At 39.2% G+C, this 15,352-nt stretch overlaps 1 protein-coding gene across 1 annotated transcript in view; it reads right to left on the minus strand.

The window, feature by feature from the left end:
• The window catches only part of LOC108622774 (uncharacterized), an 85,395-nt gene extending 70,629 nt beyond the window's left edge, over positions 1 to 14,766 (minus strand). The window contains exon 1 of the mRNA XM_026811726.1: positions 14,732 to 14,766. The gene's annotated coding sequence lies outside the window, so the exon portion shown is untranslated. The remainder of the gene's footprint in view (positions 1 to 14,731) is intronic.
• Between the last annotated feature and the right edge of the window lie 586 nt (positions 14,767 to 15,352).

The following is a 15,352-nucleotide window of genomic DNA, read 5'->3' on the forward strand; positions in this document are numbered from 1 at the left end:
ACGTTTTCTCTTTATATAATAGTAAGATTATTGTATATTTAAAATGCATTAACGAAATGTTCAAAAGCATTTCACGAACGACCCTCCTACACATTAGATTCATATTACCCATCGTATATTGCACGAGATAAAGGTGGGAACTGTTCGAAACGAGAATTTGAGTTGAAAATACGTGTAACTACGACAAAAAATATTATTATACGGGTCAAAAGGTCAGGAATCGCGATAAATATACGTTTTCTCCTACAGATTGTGATAATGGGCGAATTATTTGAACATTCTCTAGAAGGGAAGGGAGCTGCGCGAAGATTTATGCGGAATGCAAGCATTAAAGAGTTATTATCTCTTTTGTAGCGGCCGCACGTGGCATTCCTCTCGCTGAACGACCTTACAAATGTAACGTTATTTATCACTAAAACGCCTCGCATCCTCGTGGCCGCGTTTAGGGAGCGTCCTCGAGCGAGATTAGTCGCAGGACAACTCGCGAAGCGTCGGATCATTTGTTTAGCGAACGGGAACGGTACTCTGATTTTGGCGAACTCGGCGCTCTCGACCTACCCTCCGCCTCCGTTATTTGCGTGCTTAATGAAATTGTGCCATTTATAAATTGATGTCCCGCGCTAAGAGCATGTTTTGCACTGCCCGCAAACCGAGAATGGAGATTCGTCGAGCCCTTCTTCGCCTCGTGTTTCCGTACTGTTGATTCGATTCCTTTTTTTCCCCGGTTTGGTGTTTTTGTTTACGTGTTTGCCGCGTGGAAACACGGCTGCGGTGGAGGCGTGTCTGTTTGCAAATGCGTTAGGAAATAAAGGGTGGGTTACTTGTTCTGTTTGTGTGAGTGATTATAGCGGAATGCGCGAAGCGTTAGAGGGTATTGCGTTTAAGAAGAGTGATGCATCGGGGGTGTAGGAAAAATATTTTTTCTCACATGTAAACGCACTTAAAAGTTTTGTACATACACTTCGACATCACTTTCAGAAAGATTAAATTATGTTACCCAGTAGGTATGCGAATTCAGAAGGATAAAGGCATTACTATTGTCTCACATTTCATCGTAGACCTCGTTCACCAGTTCCGAATTGTTTTTACCCGTTCGTCGCGTGATCCAACGGAAAAAGCGAATAGAGTCGACGTGACGTTGGTCCGCGTCATATTGAAATTTCCATAGATATCTGGCGTGTGTAGTAGCTTACGTGCACACGGGAATAGATGTGTACACGTACACATGGGCCGGTGTAGGTGGGTTGGGAAAGGTCTTAGGGTCTCTATTGGATTACAGAACAAGCGGCTAGCACTCAAGCCTCCGTAACCCCCGCCTCGCTCCGGGCAAAGTAGTTTAGCTTTCGAGTATAGCCTTACCTATCTAGCCTTAGCTTGCCTGTCCATCCGTTGCGTTATGTATCCAGGATCCACCCTAACCTTACCTCACTCCAACCCCCGGCCCTCGCATCGCGTTTCTTCCACCCCCATGGCTCGCTTTGCCTTTCCTTTCCTTTTTTTTTTTTCCTTTCTTTTCGCCCGCGTCGCCGTTTCAGGTAAAGAAAATAAAGGAGCGGTTACCTTCGGTCCAATCTGCACCCCCGCAATTTATGCGTGTGTATTAGGGACTCCACGCCGCGCCGGGAGGACGCGCCTCACCACCCACTTTTTCATTTATCTTCCTCGGTAGACCGTCTCGTGAGATCGATTGGAACCGGAGTGGATTCGGGGAGCATAGAATTGAAAATGTATGGGTGGATACGGAGTGAATTGTTAACTGTCTTTCTTGGTCGGATATCCAACGAGTATTGAACGTCGCTTTCGAAGTTCTTATTGGATTTCGAGTATGAGTTAATGTTGATAGATTTATCGAAGATATTATTCCTGGATGGAGATAAATTACGATGATATAACACGTGAAACCAAAAAACGTTATAGGTTTCTATCCTTTCTCGTTGATGCTCCTACATCATACTTCTATCGACTCAAGCGATCTTTCTGAACGCCATGACGTGTCCGAAATTACTGATTGTAAATTCTGGCTGGACTTCATTTCCGGGAAGCCTTCTTTTCATTCATAACTTATTTTGATCGCGTCTGAAATAACTTTAAAAAGAAACAACATTTTCGAGTTTAGGAGTTCCTTCGTTGAAAAGTTAATTAACAAAAAGGGTTCCGAGATTTAAAAATTATTTTCTAACATTTAGCATGACATTAATTTAATATCACGGATATTTTGAAAGCTTTTAATTCATTACGTATTTTAATATTTGAAGGGACCGCCAGATCACTGTGGATATTCGTGCCTGTACACTTTATTATCAGGTTTTAGTATCTAAGTTTGGAACGTTCCATCAATGTAACTTTTAAGAGTACATTACATATTCTTGAGCTAAATTTGATTTTAGTTTTGTGTGGATAATCTGATTGGTATCGACAAAAAAGAGGATGTATGAAATCCGAGAGAAAAGTACGACGTGGTTAAAACAGGTAAAAGCACCTTGGAGAGTTTGTGTGCTTTATTATTATTATGCTTTATTATATTATTATTACATAGTCCATTATATAATATAGTCCTAAATTCATCACCGCTGACGTGCGGTTCCCTTTCCAAAAATCGATTCAGGGAGCTCGATACCGATTGGCAGATTAACACTTCGTCTCCTGTGTTCGTCAATAGTAGACAATACCTGAGAATCGAAAAATATTCTCAAGACAAAAATTGTGGCCTTGTAAATATTTTACACTATTTTTGCCTGGTTATCGATAAGACAGAGCAAAGAATGTCAAAATTTTACCGATGCATATTAAAAAAGTCACGTAACTACCCTAGCCAGTTAAATAGACGGTGCTACTTTACCAGTACCGGGCTTCTGTTTCGCGGGGTGGGATCTAAGGCCATAGCGAACAAACAACGGCCACAATTTGACCTAAATACGCAAAATCGTTCCCGACTGTCGGACAAGTTGTGACTGCACGAGTCACGCGGCTACCTGTGCATAAGAGCGTAACGTGAATGTGGCTGCGCTTTGCACCCGGTAACCCATGTTATTAAAGTAGTAAATTTCATCCCTGTCTCGGATATGGATTAGACGTCGCCGGTTCGTACACCGACCGAAACTACTGCGATCAAAACGAGGCTGCGTCACGCCGCGCACGCTACCAGCCGAATTCCGTCTTGTCTTACATCTACGTGCTAATAAAATGTCACATAATGACGAAATCGACCTGATGCAATTTGTACAACACTGAAAACTAACTTTTCTTTTTCGTCAGACTATCGAAATATTTTTCGTCAGACTATCGAAAATGCTTCAAACACTGTAGGTACTTTTCAAAACCGTCTGATAATACAATTTTCAGTTATATATATAGAACATTGATAGAATTCTTCTGTAAAGAATTTCATTAATGCTAATAAAATGTCACATAATGACGAAATCGACCTGATGCAATTTGTACAACACTGAAAACTAACTTTTCTTTTTCGTCAGACTATCGAAATATTTTTCGTCAGACTATCGAAAATGCTTCAAACACTGTAGGTACTTTTCAAAACCGTCTGATAATACAATTTTCAGTTATATATATAGAACATTGATAGAATTCTTCTGTAAAGAATTTCATTACGAGACATTACAACATTATTGAAATAGCAAACTTCATTAGTATGTACACTAGAGGTTACTTGTTTGCGTGTCTTAATAATTCCAAACATATTCTTGAGACACGGAAGTTAGTTCTAATTCAACTTCGAAGATACTAAATTCTAAGAAGACAGAACTTCTTAGAAGATTTATATATATAAATAGTATATTAATTTATGAGCGGTTAAGTTTAATTAATGAATGAACCAGATTTGTAATTGCTATTTTGAAACTGATAATACGGAATCAAGTATCATTTCAACCATAATGATATCAACCACAACGTAAATGAGTATCGCATCTGCTTTATTACAAAAATTTAGTAAAGCTTCTTTAGGGAAAGTACTTTTAAAACCTATGACCTATCGAGCTCGGGGATGAGACCCGGACGAGTTTATGAAAGCAACAAAACCTCCTACGGTGTACGGGTTGCACTTGTGCCCTTGTTAAGCTTGAAGCGGCGGGATTAAATAAGTCCCTGTTCCAGTAGATAGGATTTTCCATGAGAATTAAAACTGTGTCATCCTCAACAGTGTTCAAAAACTTATCGAAACTATATAATCCATTATGGAACGAGTTACGTTTTCATACGAACTTTTAATCTGTATAGTATTCTATGAATTAAACTTTTTACCATTGAAGCGCCTATCTGCTGGAAAAGGGCCATTTCAGTACTGATTATACTCGTCTCAGTTATGACTTATTGTTTAATACGAAATCATGAAATATCAGTAATTTGTCGTCTGAAATGGGTTAAGTTTAATACGAATTCGTTGAAGTAGTTAATTTCGTCCGTGATAAAATATGGATTTTGTTTCTCTCACTGCGCGCCGTGCCAGCCGGAGATGCTATGGCCTTCTTATTGCTCTGTCACATTCTTCTTAATTAATATTAATATAATCATGGAAATGCAATTTTAAATAATTTGCAGTTCAATTTATGAACGTAAATTACTAATAATTTTTTATATTATCAATTAATTGAAAATGATTTTAATAATTCAGCCTTAGCAATCAACTCATTAATTCACGAGTGAGATATTTTAAATAAAAAAGATAAATAGCGAGCAGCGTTAAAACTTTTTCAGCTCCGCGTAGGGAACGCGAAAACCAGGATTCTCGCGAACAGTCGTCGCAGCTGGAACTCGATCGCGGTTAGAGACAATTTTGAGGTTGGAACTTGCCGGCGGAGGGCAGAGAGCCCACACTCATTACCCCTGGAAATAAGCGGAAATCGAAATTGACGCTGGGAATTTGCCTGCGGATGAAGTTCGCTGGCAAATGAAACGCGAGGCGGAACCATGTTGACGAAATAAAATCGGGAATAAAGTTACGCCGGGACCCACGGCTCCCCACCAACGCCAGGTCTGCCTGAAACCAGATTTATGGGTTCCACCCACGATTTGATTTACAATTGATTTTATCCCAACCTTCTTGTTGGACCCAATTTTTCCCTTTAATGGACATGCTCTATCAACCCGGTGGTTATCAAAATGATTTATTATTTGAAATAATACATGTATACACATAGGGCGGTATTCAGGGTAGTTGCTTATTCTTAAGATCGTCTTAAGCATTTGCTACCCCTGTCAATCTCACGTTTCCAGTTCCTGTTTTTTATAGGAAACAGGGACTTAAGCAAATGCGAAGGCGATATTATATATTTTCGATGAAAAAGAACAACCTTGAAAAAACAGTCTCTTGCGGAACATTAGAATTTGCATCCTCGAAATTTGAGACGTGAAGAACTTCTTTCTTGGCGTTTCTCTTTCATTTTTACTGACCATCATACGCGATACTTGACCTAATGTACATACCCACGGTCTATGTAGATATGCCGCGCGTCTGACTGAAAGAACCTACTTAGTAGTAAAATGTACATAATAAGGTTTGAATACCACAGGTACGCGAGCCCTTCAATGATTCGAATCAAAGACGGGTCTCTTCCATTTGGATGCCTTTGAATGGAGACAAATTCAAAAATCGGAAAATTAAACATCGCAATCAGAAGTTTAATCTGCGCACGTTCCACATTCCGGGCATTGTTCGATCGGTAGTGAACGCGACGGTAAAAGAACTCGATCTACGGTGGATCTCATCGGCGAATATTTGTACACGAATGAATCCGGGTTGAGGCTGTTTATTCGACCCGGTTTTGCTTTTATAAAATTCACGACAAAGGTTATCGTGCGAGAAATGCATGCGCTTCCGAATTGACGATAGTGGATGGATGAACGATTGCGACCGTTGATGGTGGTGCTTGTTAATGTCGATGGGAAGTTGTTCGATTTTATCGAGCTCGCGAACTCGCTACACTTTGCTTAATGAAGCAAAGGGACCCGGGTTCGTTGTTGATTTACTAGGAACATTTTCGACGAGAAGGTTATTGTGTAGAAGATACAATGCGTTTAAAGTGTACCTGCCCCATGACTCAACTATGCATTATACTAAATCGCTTTCAAATTATGGTATTACTATTAGACGTTTGCACTAGTTCAGCGTTTAATTAGCCTATTAAGGGCAGCTGATGTACAATTATCTAGTTTAACCAGTAACTGCATTCAACTCAATCTGAAGAAAATACTATACATAAAAAATCAGTTAACTTAATTCGAGTAAATAGCTTCGACGTAAAATTCTATTAAACGATAGTACTCAACCTTATCCGCTGGAAGCCCCGATTTGCTCAAAGGAAATCTGCTTTAACTATTACGAACAGAATAGGATACAATCAAGATTGTGCTTCTCGAACAAGAACAGTGACTTCCAGTATGGAAGTTAGAAGAAAAGGAGGTGTGTTTCGGTTTGGTCTTACTCATAATTGGAAACTGCCGCATAATTATCCTCGCAGTTGGCTACGGTTTCTTGTCCGGCTACGTACATACGTACGTGTATATGTATATATATACACACACGTGAAACGGATGCACGCAGGGCTGACGGCAAAACACCGTCATTAACGTAACTCGCTCGTCAGTTCCGTGAATGATGCTTCACGTGTCTTCGCCCCACTTGTCGGTACGAAATTCAACGTGACTGCGGATGCGTTCAGGGGCAAAGCGCCTTTGCGGTCCGGACACGGCATAATCGTTGCCGCGAAATCCGATTGCGGTTGTTCCGCGGGATTAAACAGCGTCGGGTCCCCTAACTCGATCGTGCGCCTGTAATCACCGTTCATCGTTCTTAATACGTACGACCGGAGTCGTGTGGAAAATATTTGTGAACGCGTGAGGCGTGTTCTCATTCGTTTGTTTGCCCGTCGTTAGCGCAGTGACACGAGAAAGCAATTCCCGTTGAACTGAATGCTATTCGCATTCGTCTTGGCTTCTCGTTTGTCTTGAGGACTGGGTTAGTTGTACCTGGACTAAATCTCGAATGCCAGATATCTCAATTATCTATGAATGCCTTGTTTAGAAGTTCGAATCGAATTCAGAATCGAATCTTTGAATTGAAACTCAAACTGAAATCTATATTACGTATATACTCTTCAGATGGCACCTCCTTTTTCAGAGTTATATCGCGGTTCATCGATTATTTGATAAAGCTGTAATTAATTTATGCTTCGACAAAAACCTGCCTGTGCATTCATTTTGCAATGCTATAGAATAATGTCGTTGAACTTTCAGCTTTCAATGATGTTCTCAAAAGCACTTCGGAAATATTATGTGACATTTATTTATATACTTCGGTCGACCTACTTTGAAAGTTCCATTACCTTCATCAATAAACTTTTTCTCGAGCCTCGTTCGAAGTTTTCCTGAACAGGAAGAAAGATCTGATTGGCGTGAAAGAATTTGACTTCCTCCCTGATAACCACGACTTTCTTCATCAACTCAACTTAATTGGATAAGAATTTACAGTTTGTCACACAACTGAAACCTAATCAATAGAAAGTAACACGAAAAGTAACAAAAAATCTTTCTAAAATTGCAACAGTAGAAGTGAAAAGGTTGTCATTTATTCTGGAGAACAATCTCAAATATATTTATAAAATAGACATAGACATAAACTTCCAACCAACATTTCCACGATGTAGTACTTATTATGACTACGAGTAATAGCCGACAAATTGCAATAAAAGGTATATATTGGGAAAATTCAATGTTTGCATGTTTCAATGTTTAATTGACATAAATTCATACCCTAATATTTGGTAGATAGTAGTTAATTGATACTGTATGAAAGGTGTTAATAGAAAGCATCGATTAATATCGGAAACGATCAATCATTCGCAGTGTAATCATTTGAGTGCAATGTAATTAAGCGGTTTCAACAATAGCAAATGTATTTATTGATTTAACAAATTAAAATCCCAACATAACTTGAAGTATACACACGTGTCTTAGTAATAGCAAAGCAAGTGAGTCAACGTATAATTGCAGACTAACGTCTTAAGTACAACAGTCTCCTGCCCCGCACGTCGACTACCATTTGTGATGTAAATCTAATTCGAACTATGCATGCACCGCCTCTCTCTAGCCGAGAAGCCAGAGCTTCAGACTATGTGTATATGCTGCTCAATGCTAAATGGATAGAACGAGAAGGACCAATTGGTTCGGCTGTGCAATCCCTGTATCTGAATCCACTCCATTATTAATTACGGAAGCACCTAAAATCCATCATGTACACAACATCCAGTAATAGCGAAACGCTTCGTCGAAGAGTTAGACTCAAATTATCGATAATATTGAACGGTATACAGAAGCGTACACATAGAAAGTTCCGCTCGCACATGTGATTCATTGAAATTAGGTCATACTTGTATGTGTGCATGCAGGCAAGACTTTTAAGATTAAAAGGCTTTCAGCTGGCTCGGCGCAACAAGAAGTTTTCCGGCAATTTATGTTTTGCATAGTTGCCGCTGAGCCAGAGCACCAAATGAGATGCAGGAAAAAGTTCCGCTTTGTCCTAGTTTCTCTAGTCTTGTTATTTTTATGTAGGTAACTTCGTATTGTGGGTGCAACAAACAAGACGACACGAGAGAACATGTAGAAAACGAAAGATATTTGCTTTATCAACATATTTGATGTTTAAACTTAATGATAACTGTTCCTGTATACTGATTGCAGTAATTCTGTTTCATAATTTCTATTGTAACATTTGTACAAGAACCTATATACATATTTTTGCCTTCTCTTTTGTCCTCGCTTTCCTTTTACCTATACTTTTTAGAAGGTATTGTGATTTGAATTATTGACGTAAATGCATTATTTCAGAGGGAAAGTTTAAAAAAGGTGCGCAAGTGAAAAAGTTTTCTGTCTAGTCATTAATTGCATTGTCTCACCGATCGCGAAATCTATAGTCCAGCTTTTTTCGCCGATTGCCTTACGAAAAACTTACGAGGGAGCAATTCGTTCGCGAGTGGACGTCTCTCTGCTGCAAGATAATAAATCGCACGTCCGCAGGTTCCTTGGTTCAACAGGACCGAGGAAAAAACCGCGCAGCTCTTACTGCGGTTTCCGTAAACGAAGGCTGCTGTTTTGCTTTAACCCGAAATGAAAAACCAAGAACGCCGTCGTTTTGACGGACTCTGCTACAGATTGTGGATTCAGATGATCAAGATTTCAGATGTTAATTACACTTCTTGCCTTCGGAATTTTACGCATAAGCACAAATTACTTAGGACATTTTAATGTACCATAGAAATACTTAATCCAACAATTTATTTTGAAATACCGCGTTTTTTTCGAAACATGTGCAATTAAAATCTAGTGTATTCAACTCGCAGCGAATAGGAGCTTGCGAAACCAAGTTAACACGATACGATAGTTTCGCGGGAAAAGCTCATCGAATGAAGATCTGATCTTCAACTCACGGCTTGAACCGAGAAAATTTCTCCAGATGAGGGGACTACTTTTCTCCGATATCTTTCACTATAACGAATGCCGTTCCTCTCGACGGTTGCATAAAGGAGCACAGAGCAGGTAGGGAGTATTCGAAGATTCTTCGGGGAATCCCGACCGGTAGTGACCGGGGTAACGCCGCTGAACAAAGAACGGAGTAAGCTGAAATAATTGGCAATTAGAAAACCGAGCCGGATATTAACATTATCTCTTGAACCACAGGTCCTTTCTTTTTCGGCCGGCGTTACCCGCGGAATCTTGGGACCCGTGCCAGTTATAACCCCGTACGTTCGTTCTTGATAACAGCGAAACGGTGCAGAGATAAAGGATATTGTCTCGTGACCGAGAAGAGGAACTGGAACTGTCGCGTCGCGTCGCGCCGTTTGCCTCTGAGCAAATTATCGTTTCAACTTCAAGGGATCTCAGCTCGCGTTCAGGCGCGACGCGATGCCATCCGCGTTCTGTTCCCGGGTTAAAGAATCGGCTACGCAGGACTGACGTTTAATATTACGAGTTGCTGGCCTCAAATAAATTCATTACAGGAATTTTTTACTGAAGGGATTTCTTATTATCATTTGGATACGTAATTATTGAATAACGATCGAATGTAAGATATGTTCTTGAAAATCTCAGAGAACTAACTTTATGCACAGTTAAATCATGATGATTAAGCCTGAGGAATTTAATCAGATCACTCACCCAAAGCAGGAGTAGTCGAGACTCTGGGAAAGTTGTTCTAATTTGGTGCGTAATGCAATTACACTTAAGCAATACTATAACTTCAGCCTTCGCTCATTTTCAGTGTGTCTTTCATTACTCTACAGAATTCCTCATCAACCTTTTAAATGGTATTCGTATCGTTTCTTTTTCATTTCGCGGTTGTGTGCTCGCCCTTCTTCATTCGATCCCTGAGGCACGTAATTTCCCCTTGATCCGCAAGCTCACGATTAAATCATAAAGTATTTATTAAATTCATCTCGGTTTAACTTGGATAAATATTCAAGTACGGTCGGAGACAAAGGAACAGGAAAAAAAACTTGATTATGAAGATTGTCAAGTGTACAGAATACTGAAAATACTAATCATAATTACATGCATATTCTAGGAATAAATGAAGTGACAGGAATATTTGCCCATTGATGAGAAAATCTTTAATTCGTTGATTTAAATTAAACTACCAACGATGTTTATTTAAAGTTTATTCTTTCTTATTGCCATGCAATTACCAAATAATGTAATTAATGTATAACGCATATGCAATCTATAATGCAAGTTGTAGCTTATAATTAAAGCTCGCGCAGGAATTTGATTCTAAAAATCGTCGCTGTCCCACTTGGACAAGACGTCGAATCAATAATGCAGTTTTATCCGAGATTATCCGTTTAATAATGCATAAAGAGCTGAGTGTTTGTCAGTGATCGGTTTTCAATCCATTCTAGTTAGCTCCCAATCGGAAAAAGGTACGGTCGTCTTAATTAGTATTTAATGGGAATGAGACGAACGTGTATTGGAAATGAATGTGGGACCAGGGAAGATGTACGTCAAGATCGGGTCGCGACGCGTGTTCACGATCCTTAATCTCGCTCGTTGGGGTGAGCAAACACTTGAGCAAGGGATCCGTGAGATGGTTTGAAAGAGTTCTCGGAATTAATATGGAAGATTCATTCCGATTATATATAACTACGAATCGGTTTAATGGCAGTGGTAGTAAGTACTATCTACTCTTTCGCTAACTCTCTCATTCTCCTCTTGGCTTTTTAAAATTCTTCCCCGAAGCAGCTAGATTTCAAGCTCGACGGCCACATTTTTGCCCGGTCACGCGATATCCCAAGCTCCACTTTTTATCATGTTTTAAAGAATAATCGCCCGTTTCGAAGGCGGCCGTGCAGTAGCTAGCAAAAGGGTAGAGGATAGGGGAGGCGAAATCCCTGGAACGGGGCGAAAGGGCATAGATTAAACGTGATAATACATCGTCCCGATACCTTTTTGGCGCGATCCACTGGAGCTGGGGGCCACCTCGTTATCCGCTTCACTCGGCCACTCCACTCGCAAGCGGTGGCGCCACAAATTTTGCAAAACACCGATATAAACCGTTTGATAACGTGTCTGGCCCTGGGCGTCTATACAGGCGATCTCGGTGCGTGGGAGAGAAAGCTACATACATACATAGGCGCGTAGATGGTGGGAAAAAGGGGGGTGGAAATTTGGCGAAACGCCAGCTGCCGAGCGATACCGTTTGCAAGGCGAGTATAAACAACGATCGCGTACTACCGAGCGCGTCATCGACGCGACGCGTTGGATTACGCAGATGATATCGCTAATTGCAAAAACTATCCTCGCCAACAGTCGTCTCGTCTGTTGCCGTTCACTTTTTAACGCGTCATAATTTTTTCCAACGCGTTGCGGGTTAGCTGTGCAAAAATTTGCTAATTTTGACCACTGTCTTCCCTTTTAATGCGGTTCTGATAATTTCATACATTTCTTTCAGTCACAAAACGAATTTCGTCGTGAATCTCGAAGAAATTAAAACGTACAATCGAATGGCGTAAACCTATATTTTTAATCAATTTAGTAGTTTTCAATCGTGTTTTGACTCTTCCCCGCGCAATTATAAAATGATTTTAATAATGTTAATTTGCAAATTATCTGGTTAAATGAACATTCAGTTCATGTTATGCGATATATTTTGTTTACACATCGACTTGAACTATTTGGACTTTGAATTATTCAGAGCAGTTATTATGTAATTAGATAATGAACATTATCTTCAGTCAATCGAAATAGATTTATAAGTAGTTTCGTAATTGTTGTAAATTAAAAATAAAGGAACGTATTCCATCGGTCAAAGAAGCGGAGAATATGATTTACTGGCACAGGGGAAACCGCAAGACCCGAGGAAAAAACCAGTCCTCTTCTGCTCCACCTGAGTGAGAAAATCCTGACGCAGTTTCTCCTTGAGGAAATATTTTTAAAGGGCGGGCAACGATGTGCGGGCTTACGGTAATTAAGCATCTTGCCGGGTGCACGGGGCTGGCAGTAAAAACTAAATAAATAGAGGACATCCGACGGGAGAGTCTGGCCGCGGCGCAACACGCCCGGCTCGAATCAGCCTGCCGCTCCTGGTGCTCCTCTGTGCGCGGATATGGCAGAGCTTGCGCAAACACAAAAGCTCACGGCTGAAGACAAACAGCGGCCACTGTAAGCTGCAACGTGCAGCCCTAGGGCGCTGCGGCCTCCGAGGAAGGAAGGAAGCAAGGAAGGATGAAACAAAGACGAGCCAACCTCGGCCCGCAGGGTGAAAAGATAAGACAGAACCGGATGAAACGATGACACCTATGTATATCCTCAACATCGTACGTTCCGTCTTTGGAAGATATTCTTGAGCGAACGTGATACCACTAACACAAATTTACCAGCGAGATATAATAATAATAATAATAATAATAATAATAATATTTGTAAATTAATACATGAGATTGTTTGTAATAAATTTATAGATTAATACTATTTGAAGATTACGTAAAACTTATGCAAGTAATAATAATTCATATAGCGTAAATGTGTAATTTTATTTTACAAATATAATATCTACAAAGAAGATAAATGCGACTGTAGAAGCAGAATGTAGAAAAGATAATAATATTATTGTCAGAATAAACTAAGAATGAATGAGTTGAAGTTGAGAGGAACGGAAACGTAATTTTCTGGTACCCTTCCAGGTGTGTAAATTCCACACTGACAACACTTGGTTGCGACCAAACACTCGACGTGGGAACATATGCTTATTCGGTTGCGAACAGATGCGGATTGTACTCGCGACACAACTTGGGTTCGTTCGCGCGCGTTCTCCTATTACAATCGACTTCCCGACCCCCTTCGAGGATTTTCGAGTGCGTTTCGCAATAAAATGCCGCAGCCGTGTAAACGCGTCCTAACCATCGAGAATCCGTGTCGCTCTCGAAGACATCTCGACCATATGCTCGCGGTATTAAAGCTCGGTTGTACTCCAGAGACGCTTGCATGTGGAACACATACCAACCGAAAACCAACTGGATCTGATAAAATCTCTCTAAATATAAGCTATCTTTTAAATAATTTGAAATAATGTTTGAAATAATTTTCTCGAGGCGAGCAGCGCGAATGAAATTTATTTTGCTGAATTTCGAGGTTGTTTTTTTAAAAAATACCGAGTCAAATTCACTTTAGATCAGAACTCGGGATAGAAAATATTCATTGCAGAGCCGTAAGAAATGTAACGAGAATCATAAGTTTTCCGTGTAATAAAACAAAGATGCGTTTCAAGCCCCAGGACAAGCAACTCGAAAGAAATATGGAACGATAAGAAAAATTCATAGTTTATTCAGAATGCTATGAAGTATGTCGACTCCGATACCTGTTTCACTGCTATTTTGCCATTACTCATTGTCTGTACCCATACTTGGGTATTCTAATTTTAAAACAGCTGATGGCAGATCGATCTGCTCGAATCAGTATTTAAATATGGACTGCTCATTCAATGTCATAATTTCAGAATTTTATGTTTAATTGTATTTTTAATTTGTTCTCACGACTAAAAATAGGTATAATACTTTCGAACATCATTGATAATTTCTTATACTTCTAATTTTATTAAAATATATTTTTAACACATCTATAGTTACAGTATCTATACAAAACTCTAATAATTGATTCGCATTTGCATATACATTTACATACTTATTGCTTACGATCGATAGTAGATTTTTGAACACGGAATCTCGAGATTTTTCACGACTAATATTCGGTCGTTGAACGTTCATAGCTACTTTAATAGGAGTATCAGCGATATTCGATTTTCCACTGGGATGGTCGGTCGTTAGGTTTTCCAACAAAAAGCAGTACACAACACATAGTCAAGTCTGATTTTTGTTCGATGCGATAACGAACAGGTGGGTGGCATCTCAAAAGCCAACCGAAACGCTCGTTGCCAAGGTAGCTACAGTTTATTTATAACAATACAATAGAGGAGAGGCCAAAATATTTTTAGTTTTTCCCTCATGATATTCGACACGAGCAGAATATCTTCATGCCACGGAAATACAATTAAATCACGCCGTTGCATTTAAATGTTTTTCAAAATCATAACAATAAAAAGATATAATATAAAATATGAATGGTTTCAACAAGATTGGCTTGTTTGCACAGCAGAATATTTCAATAAAGTGGAAGCTTTTGCTTTGTCAGTTTCCATAAAAGTTCATTAGTAACTTTTAAATTAACTCACCTATTATTCTTGCCGTTGGATAGGTCAGTGATCGTTCTGAAACAAAAGGTTAAAAAATTGTTATTTTGTTACAGTTTCCAGTAATTTTTCATATCTCCAAAGGATCAAAATTAAGACCTTTTATTCATTAAACAAGTTTACAATTTATTAAAATATCGTAATAGATCATAAATTGCTTTCTAGCATCCGATATGGTAAATCGAAATCGAATTCACGACTAAAATTAAATCGTACCATAGACGCAACGCGTGTTTGTTATACCTAAAATATAATTCAGGCCACGAGCGTAACTCGATGTTGTAAAGCAGGGGATTAATTATTTCATTACTTCAGAGGCTTGACATGTCATAAATTGAATAATGTATTACATATCGTTTAAACATAATTATATCATCATAATAATAGTTTTTCTGAATATAACATGCTCAACAGGAATATCTGATGTACAATGATTTTGATAGCTTTTCAATCATTAACATTATAGTTTAATTTATTATTTGCGTCTCATTAAATTGACTCGTCACGTAATATCCATTTATTTTGCATACCACTAAATTAATTTGCGATGTAATATTAAAGATTAGAATCTGACACTTTGACCGATGTATCATGGGATTCGTT

The sequence above is a fragment of the Ceratina calcarata genome, unplaced genomic scaffold, assembly GCF_001652005.2.
Source record: "Ceratina calcarata isolate Rehan_Ccalc_2016 unplaced genomic scaffold, ASM165200v1 scaffold241, whole genome shotgun sequence".
In the NCBI taxonomy this organism is placed as follows: Eukaryota; Metazoa; Arthropoda; class Insecta; order Hymenoptera; family Apidae; genus Ceratina; species Ceratina calcarata.